Here is an 8,335-nt window from a genome sequence, read left to right as displayed (position 1 = left end):
CTTCCAGTTACAGGATGGGGTTCAAAAGGGCATCCATAAAGTATGTATACATACCCCAGTAGTATTTTGTATTGTATGTGTGTGCATGTACGTGTGTGAAATAGGCATGTGATCTATGTCTCAAGGTCTCTTTTCCACCGTGTCCTCATCCCTAAAAATCCAAAGACCCATCATTCAAGCCCGCAACGGCAGCAGGAGCCCAGTCTCCTCATTTGGCTGAGCACCACCTGGTCCTCACTTCTCATCGTGGCTCTGCTCCTTCAGGTCATCATTGCCTCCCAGCCCCCACCCCAGATGTGGACCCAGGGCTCTTTCTCCCCCAGCCTCTGAAATGAAGAGCTGATACACTCCTCAGAGATACACCAAGCCCCTGGGGATGATGCTTTCTCCTAATGCAACAGAGCACTTGGCTCTGATTTGTCACATCCTCTCCCCTTAGGACTCAGCTCTGGTTTTCCCTCTGCAAAAGCAAAGGCCCGGGCTTCCCTTGTGGCGCAGTGGTTGAGAACCCGCCTGCCGATGCAGGGGACATGGGTTCGTGCCCCGGTCCGGGAGGATCCCACGTGCCGTGGAGCGGCTGGGCTTGTGAGCCAGGGCCACTGAGCCGGCGCGTCCGGAGCCTGCGCTCCCCAACGGGAGGACCACAGCAGTGAGAAGCCCGCGTATCGCAAAAAAAAAAAAAAAAAGGCCCGTTAAAGCAGCCTCAGAGATGAATTCAGCTCCCAAAACTAGGTTGCAAAGACAGAAATCTTTTTTTAAAAAAATTTATTTAATTTATTTATTTTTGGCTGCATTGGGTCTTCCTTGCTGCACACCTACTCTTCATTGTGGTGTGTGGACTTCTCATTGCAGTGACTTCTCTTGTTTGTGGAGCACGGGCTCTAGGCACGCGGGCTTCAGTAGTTGTGGCTCGCGGGCTCAGTAGTTGTGGCTCGCAGGCTCTAGAGTGCAGGCTTAGTAGTTGTGGCTCACGGGCTTAGTTGCTCTGCGGCATGTGAGATCTTCCTGGACCAGAGCTCGAACCCGTGTCCCCTGCATTGGCAGGCGGATTCTTAACCACTGCGCCACCAGGGAAGCCTGAAGTCATTTTTTTTTTAGCATTGGTTCTTATCCCAGATGGAACCCCATCTGGGGTGACAGAGTTGAAAAACTGCTCTAATGGGTTTCTCCCTTAGAAAAGCCCAGAAAGCAGATTAAGGGCGATGCCCCGGATCAGTCCCTGCCCCACACTCCAGGTGACCGTGTCTGTTAGGAACCCACAAGTCTGGACAAGGGGAGGTGAAACCCTGGGTGGGGACTGATTCGCTTGTTCCTTGGCTTTCCCACATATACCCTCCTGCTTCTAGAGATGTTCATGCACTTGCCTCACCCCCACCCCAATTCATTTCTGTACGTCACTCAGTGCTTGTCTGTTGAATGACTGATCAGCTCCTGTCTGCATCCTGCTTGAGTCCTCCAGGAGGGTCAGCTACTAGTCCCACCTATCTCCATGACATTTCATCCAAGACCCTTTTGAAATATCCACTCGGTGGTCCCATATTTATCCATGTTTTGTGAGTTTCCCTTTAGGACAGGGACTATATATCATTTGCTATGGTGTCCTCAACAACTGGCAGAGTGCCTGTGTGTGGGGGGGTTTTTTAAAATTAATTAATTAATTAATTTTTATTTTTGGCTGCATTGGGTCTTCGTTGCTGCGAGCAGGCTTTCTCTAGTTGCGGTGAGCAGGGGCTACTCTTCGTTGCAGTGTGCGGGCTTCTCATTCTGGCCTCTCTTGTTGCGGAGCACGGACTCTAAGTGTGTGGGCTTCAGTAGTTGTGGCATGCGGGCTCAGTAGTTGTGGCTCACGGGCTCTAGAGCGCAGGCTCAGTAGTTGTGATACACAGGCTTAGTTACTCTGCGGCATGTGGGATCTTCCCGGACTAGGGCTCGAACCCGTGTCCCCTGCATTGGCAGGCGGATTCTTAACCACTGCGCTACCAGGGAAGTCCCCCTGTTAGTGTTTTTGAATGGAGAGAAGAAAAGATGGATGAGTAGGTGGATGGATGGACACCTGAGCTTTGAGGGACAATGGTCACTGTAGCCAGATGCCACGAGGGGGCAGTGTGGAGCAGCTTTTCAAGGCCTCCCCAGACTCTGCCACAAGACCCTGGCTGGCAAGGTTTCTAGAGCTTATTTTGTTTAACATCTTCAATTGTGAGAGAAGGAGCTGAGATCCCAGAGGGCGATGGCTATGCGAAGGGGCACACCGCTCCTGAACCAGGTGCTTACTCTCTCCTCTATGTACGCCCATAGACCCAGCTCACTAGGCTCTGAGAGCCCTGATGTGCCAAGACCCTTTCATTACCCCGGGAAGCCCTTCCTGAGAGGCTGCCCATCAGCCTCTGGCAGGTGAACAGAGCACAGAGGGAACAGACCACTGAGTGCACCATGCAGGGGCCCGTGTGTCTTCCCAGCACCTCCGCGGGGTCTCAGCTTTGGTGACTCGGCCCTCACTGGACTCCCCCTCTCCCTGACATGCGTCTTCTCTCCTTTGGGGACCTGTATCACCTGGGCCCACATTTCCCAGCAAAGGAAGAACCCTATGCTCAGAACACGTCCTACATCAATGATCCTTCTCTCAAAATTTCCTTCTCTTTTGTGTCTTCTCCTCTAGCCCTGCTTGTTAATTTCCTCTCTCTCTCCTTTTTTGGTGGGTGGGGTGTGTGGTTGGAGAGAACACTGATACAGTGATGGCTCACTCCCTCCCCTCCTAGCTGTCCACACATATCAGACTCCCAAGGACCAAGCCTTAGCAGCAGAGAGGTATCTGGACGACGCACAAAAGCTCAAGATTTCATTTTCGTTCATTCATTTATTCATTCATCTATTTAATTACTCCATTATCAGAAATATTTTTAAGTATCCACTATGTGTCAGGTGCTGAAAACAATAACACAGTTGTACAATTATCAGGTCCTTACTCTGTGCTAGGCCCTGTGCTAAAGGCCTGACAGTCATTATCTGTACATGGGCCTGTGATTATTATTTTATAGATGAGGAAACAGAAGTCTAGAGACATGACGTCACTCGCCCCAGGGAGCATAACCAGTACGCTACAGAACCAATCATGCAAGCTTGGAGGCCGCCGCCCATATGACCAAGCATTTCCTGCCAGCATTCATTGCTGGGCTTGTGGCTGCTCGCGCCCTGATTCTCCAGAGTCTGCCTCTCTGCGGGGGCAGCAGAAATTCCCAGGCCTGGGTTTCTGGCCACTTAAGTGCATTGAAACTTTGTGTCTCCTGAAGAGGAATTCCAGAATGTTCCATCAAGTTCAATTCTGCAAGTGCACATCTCTACTCTGAGTGGGAGCCAGCATCACCTCAAAGCTGTGGCTCCAAGAAGATCCCATCCAAGGTCACTGGGATGGGGGTCAGGAACTTGGGTCTGCTCCGTTGGGCCGAACCAGCCATGTGAGCTGGACCCTCTCCCTTTGCCCTGCTGAGCCTGTCTGCTGCCTCACCTGTGGAATGAGAGGCTACACCACCTGCCCTGTATAGCAGTCCTCAGGAGGAGATAAGAGCATGAACATGAAAGGTTTTTTTAAATTTGGAGGTCTTTTCTTGTATAAATCCGTGCATCCTTATTATTGTCATGGTCTGGGCTTGTGTGCCTGGACTGAGTTCTCCTGGAGTCCTAGAGCAGAAGTTCCTGGCTTTTAGGACCTCACAGGTCAGGATATTTTTTTTTCTATTATAAATCTCAATAAGTCTCATAGGGTTTTTACATAGGTAAACCTTTTTACATGGGGTTGTTTCTTTTTTTTTAATTAATTTATTTTATTTTACTTATTTTATTTTTGGCTGCGTTGGGTCTTCGTTGCTGCACGTGGGCTTCTCTCTGGTTGCAACGAGTGGGGGCTATTCTTCGTTGTGGTGCGTGGGCTTCTCATTGTGGTGGCTTCTCTTGTTGGGAGCATGGGCTCTAGGCGTATGGGCTTCGGTAGTTGTGGCACACGGGCTCAGTAGTTGTGGCTCACGGGCTCTAGAGAGCAGGCTCAGTAGTTGTGGCGCACAGGCTTAGTTGTTCCGCGGCGTGTGGGATCTTCCCGGACTAGGGCTCAAACTCGTGTCTCCTGCATTGGCAGGCAGATTCTTAACTACTGTGCCACCAGGGAAGCCCCATAGGGTTGTTTCTTTTTTAAAAAATACTCTGTCCTAAAAGAAAAAGAAGTTTAGCATAAAAGTCAGCAGAACATAACCTTACAATTAAAAGTGGATGTATATAGCCTTGTAAAAAACTATGTAGTCTATATTTTTCTTGTTTCGCTTTAGACCGGTGGAAAGTGAAGCAAGGACGGGCTTCTGGGAGCTATTGTTGGAGACTGTGTGGTTGAGTGTATCCCCCACCTGCAGCCAAGCTCTGGGCAGTAAGAGGTGTATCATGGGGCAGCCATGTGCATTGGGGGAACTGAAGGACAGAACAGAAAATGTTTCAGGAAATTTTAAAAATGCATATTATAAAATAGTGGGTGCACCCTAACCCCCAGTTTGTAAAGTACCTGTGTGCCTACAGACAGCCTGAGATGCACAGAAAAAACACTGGAAGTCTACACAGCAAAACTTCATGGGGTTATCACTGCAAGGAAGAATGATGGTTATGTTTATATTCTCTGAGTTATTTCTTGGATTTTCTAAATCTTCCTGTTTTATAATCAGAAACATAGAAGGAATAAAGAAGTAAAGAAAAAAAGTGATGCAAGAGAAATCTTGCAATATACTGTTTAAGACCTTGGCCAGTGGTCTTCTTGGGAAATGCAAAATTTCAGTGAAGCCACATCTTGGATTGCAGAAGGCTCCTTTGGGACTGTGCTGACATCACCCAACCTGTCTTCACACTTCTAGGGCCTGGCCTGGTGCCAGCCATGTGGTAAGGATGGAGCCATCAGTGTGCGTTGTGTGGGCCACTTTCCCTCCTAGACTGGCCAGCGTGGCTCCTCACTGAGAGGGGCCCACAGAGAAAAGCTGCCACTTCCGTAGAAATGGACCTTCTCTGAATTGCTTTCCTTTCTGAGTACAAAAATTTGTTTTTGCAGCTTCTTTTTGGAAGAGTGGAGCAAGGTGCAGGAATTCCCTGGTGGTCCAGTGGTTAGGACTCTGCGCTTCCACGGCAGGGGGCCTGGGTTTGATCTCTGGTTGGGGAACTAAGATCCTATAAGCCTCGCAGCGCGGCCAAAAAAAAAAAAAAAAATGGAGCAAGGTGATCACCAAATCCCTTTTATGAGTTTAAGTTCCTATCTTAGAGGCAGTCTAGTTGCCATTAAAATAAAGACCATCTTTAAAGCAACAAGCCTTGGGGAGGCGGATCTTCCAAGATTAGGCATCTTGGTGACAAGCAACAGTAGTTAATTCTGGCCAATTCAAGCAGGAAAGAAATGCATTGGAAAGGCTCCCTGTTTGTCTGCCTCAGGCAACCAAGTGTCGTCACACTAGGACTCCAACCGTGAGGCCCGGGTGCCAGCCCCTCTTTGTACATCTCAGTCCTCACAGTTGCTATAAGGCTGACCCCCTACATCTCCTCAGGCGAGATTCCCACAACAGTGAGCTTGAGGACAGTCCCCGGGCAAATGGTTGGCTTGATGGAACCCACTCTTATCCAGTCAGCACCCCCTATGTGATAGGTATGAGGGGGATCTGAGGGCTGGAGCAGAGACCACCAACAGGTGGCAGGACGAGCCAGTGAGAAGGGCCCTGGCGGCACAGGCCTGCAAACCCTGCCAGGGACACCCACCTGAAGGGTGCACGCGGAGGCCGAAACCCAGCTAGGCCCTGCTCCCCAAGCTCAGAGCCTCGGCTGCATCCACCTTGCCTTTTCCTAAGTGTCTGCTCACTTTTCTAATTTTTATAAAGCATGGCATGTGTTGGGTACGGCTGGGCCACCAGATCTCATTGACAGATACCTGCCCTGGGGCCCTAGAATGTGAATACTTCACGACCAGGGGCTGATCACTTGTCCCACTGGACTTAGCTGTTTCGTTTGCCACTTTCTACTTGGCTTTCTCTCTTTTGACCGATAGGTGTGATATGGACGGCAGGGGGGATTACAGGCCTGAGGCACGCAAAAGCCCGTGCCCTTTCCCAAGAACAGCATGGCTCTCATGCCCTCCACTTTGCATGTGCCCGAAGGCCACTCAGTGCCCTTGGGCCTCCTTGGAGAAGAAGCAAGAGGTGGCCCTCCCTGCACCCTGCTGGTCTAGATGAGGTGGTCACTCAGCTGTGAACACTCAGGGCAGCTTGGCCTGGGGTCTTGTGGGAGCCTGCTTTGATAAGACGGGAGGAGCGGAGGCAGGAGGGAGACTTTCAGTCTTTACGCAGGGATAAGTGCCCTTTGCACTCTGCTCCAGAGTAGATCCTAATTTTGCAAGGAGATATTCTGACCTCTGCAAGGATTTATGTCTCAGACCCGATAGATATAGGTATATAGGTAAATAGATGATCCATAGACTACCCACAGAGAAGTTTGGAGAGGAAGCTGCAGGCTGGAAAGCATTTTCATACAAACTTTCTGAAAGTTTTTCCAGAGGGAAATTAAGAAAACCACACACAGAAAAAGTCCCCTCCTCCTGTTTGGTTAAAAATATAAAATAAACAACTACAGAAATCATCCTTCAATTCAGCCATCCCTTTAGTTCAGAAACTAGACTGTCCACATTTATATTTGGTGGATCCTCGTCTCCATTTTTACCATTTTATCTTTTTTTTTTTCGGTACGCGGGCCTCTCACCGCCGTGGCCTCTCCCGTTGCGGAGCACAGGCTCCGGACGCGCAGGCTCCGCGGCCATGGCTCACGGGCCCAGCCGCTCCGCGGCACGTGGGATCTTCCCGGACCGGGGCACGAACCCGCGTCCCCTGCATCGGCAGGCAGACTGTCAACCACTGCGCCACCAGGGAAGCCCCCATTTTATCTTAGAGTGGAAGAGGCAAAGGAGCGTGGTACTAACACTGACAGTAATTAATGACCATAAGCAGTGAATACAACCGTCACAACAAGGGCTCAATCTGTGGTTTCCTATTGTCTTGTCTCCAAGGGACATGTGATGTCAATCCACCCTGGTGACTCTGTACCTGGCCCCGTGGACCAAGGGGATTTCGCAGCCTTGGCCACCTGGGGCCACAGCACAAAGCTGAGCTTCACCAGTGGGTTGGTTAAAGGGTTTATAGAGTTTGCAGTGAAACTCCTACCAGGAAAATAATTACATTTCTGGCTTTTGCCACAAGGTGGGACTTCACAGAAATCAATAGTAAGGAGTAAAGTCTGCTGAGGCCTCAAGAGGACAGGGTTTCTCAGTCTCAGCACCATCGGTATGTGGGGCTGGACAGTTCTTTGTTGTGGGTCTGTCCTGTGCATTGCAGGATGTTTGGCCACAGCCCTAGCCTCTCCCCTACCCACTGGATGCCAGTAGCAATCCCCTAGTATGACAACCACAGATGTCTCCAGACATTACCAAATGTCTCTGTGGTGGAGTGTGTGTGTGTGTCTAAAATCTCCCCCCAGTTAAGAAGCACTGCTCTAGTGGCTAATAGCAGGGGCCCTGGAATCAGACTGCTCAGATTCAAATCCTAGTGCCTACAACCTGTAGGAGCACTGAATGAGTTAAAAACATAAAGGTAGGCTACCACATAATTTATCTTCCAAACCAGAGCAATTTGAGAGCGAAAGAGGGTTCTAATAATAATCGCATAACCTGAGACTGTCTCAGCAAACAGGGATGTGTGGTCAGCCATTAAGTCCACACACAGTGTTGAGCCCAGAGCCTGACCCAGTGTCCCCTGGATGACAACTGTGCTAATTGTGTTACAGGTAGGAACTTCATTTAATCCCCTTAAACCCTATGAGATGGTACTATTATTATACCCTTTCGACACACGGGAAGATTGAAACACTTAAAGCTAAAATAACTTGCCCAAGGTCGCACAGTCAGGCTTCGGGTCCTGGCAGGCGAGTGTCCATGCCTGTGTTCTTAACCACTGTCCATGTGTGCTCGGGGGTCCCGGGAAACACAGTGCTGCTGAACGTTCACCGAACCCCACATGGACTACTAGCTCTGGGCTTTTCACAGTTTCAACATTAAACCCATTGACAAATCTGGGTTTTCAGGGGTTACTGTGATGGAAAGCAAATACATGAAGATCAGTGTGGAGCAGGAGATGAGAGTGGCGGTGTCCCATCCAGTTCCCAGCTTTGTAGAGCTCAACAGGGGCACGCATCCCATTAGGAAATCATTATTTAAGAAAGAAATGAAAATTTTATTTTTAAAATTCATTCATTTGTTTTCCCAGATGGCTACTAAGTTATT

The sequence above is a fragment of the Kogia breviceps genome, chromosome 2 (genome assembly GCF_026419965.1).
Source record: "Kogia breviceps isolate mKogBre1 chromosome 2, mKogBre1 haplotype 1, whole genome shotgun sequence".
In the NCBI taxonomy this organism is placed as follows: domain Eukaryota; kingdom Metazoa; phylum Chordata; class Mammalia; order Artiodactyla; family Physeteridae; genus Kogia; species Kogia breviceps.
The sequence above is the reverse complement of the archived record's forward strand: the minus strand, read 5'-3'. Positions refer to the sequence as shown.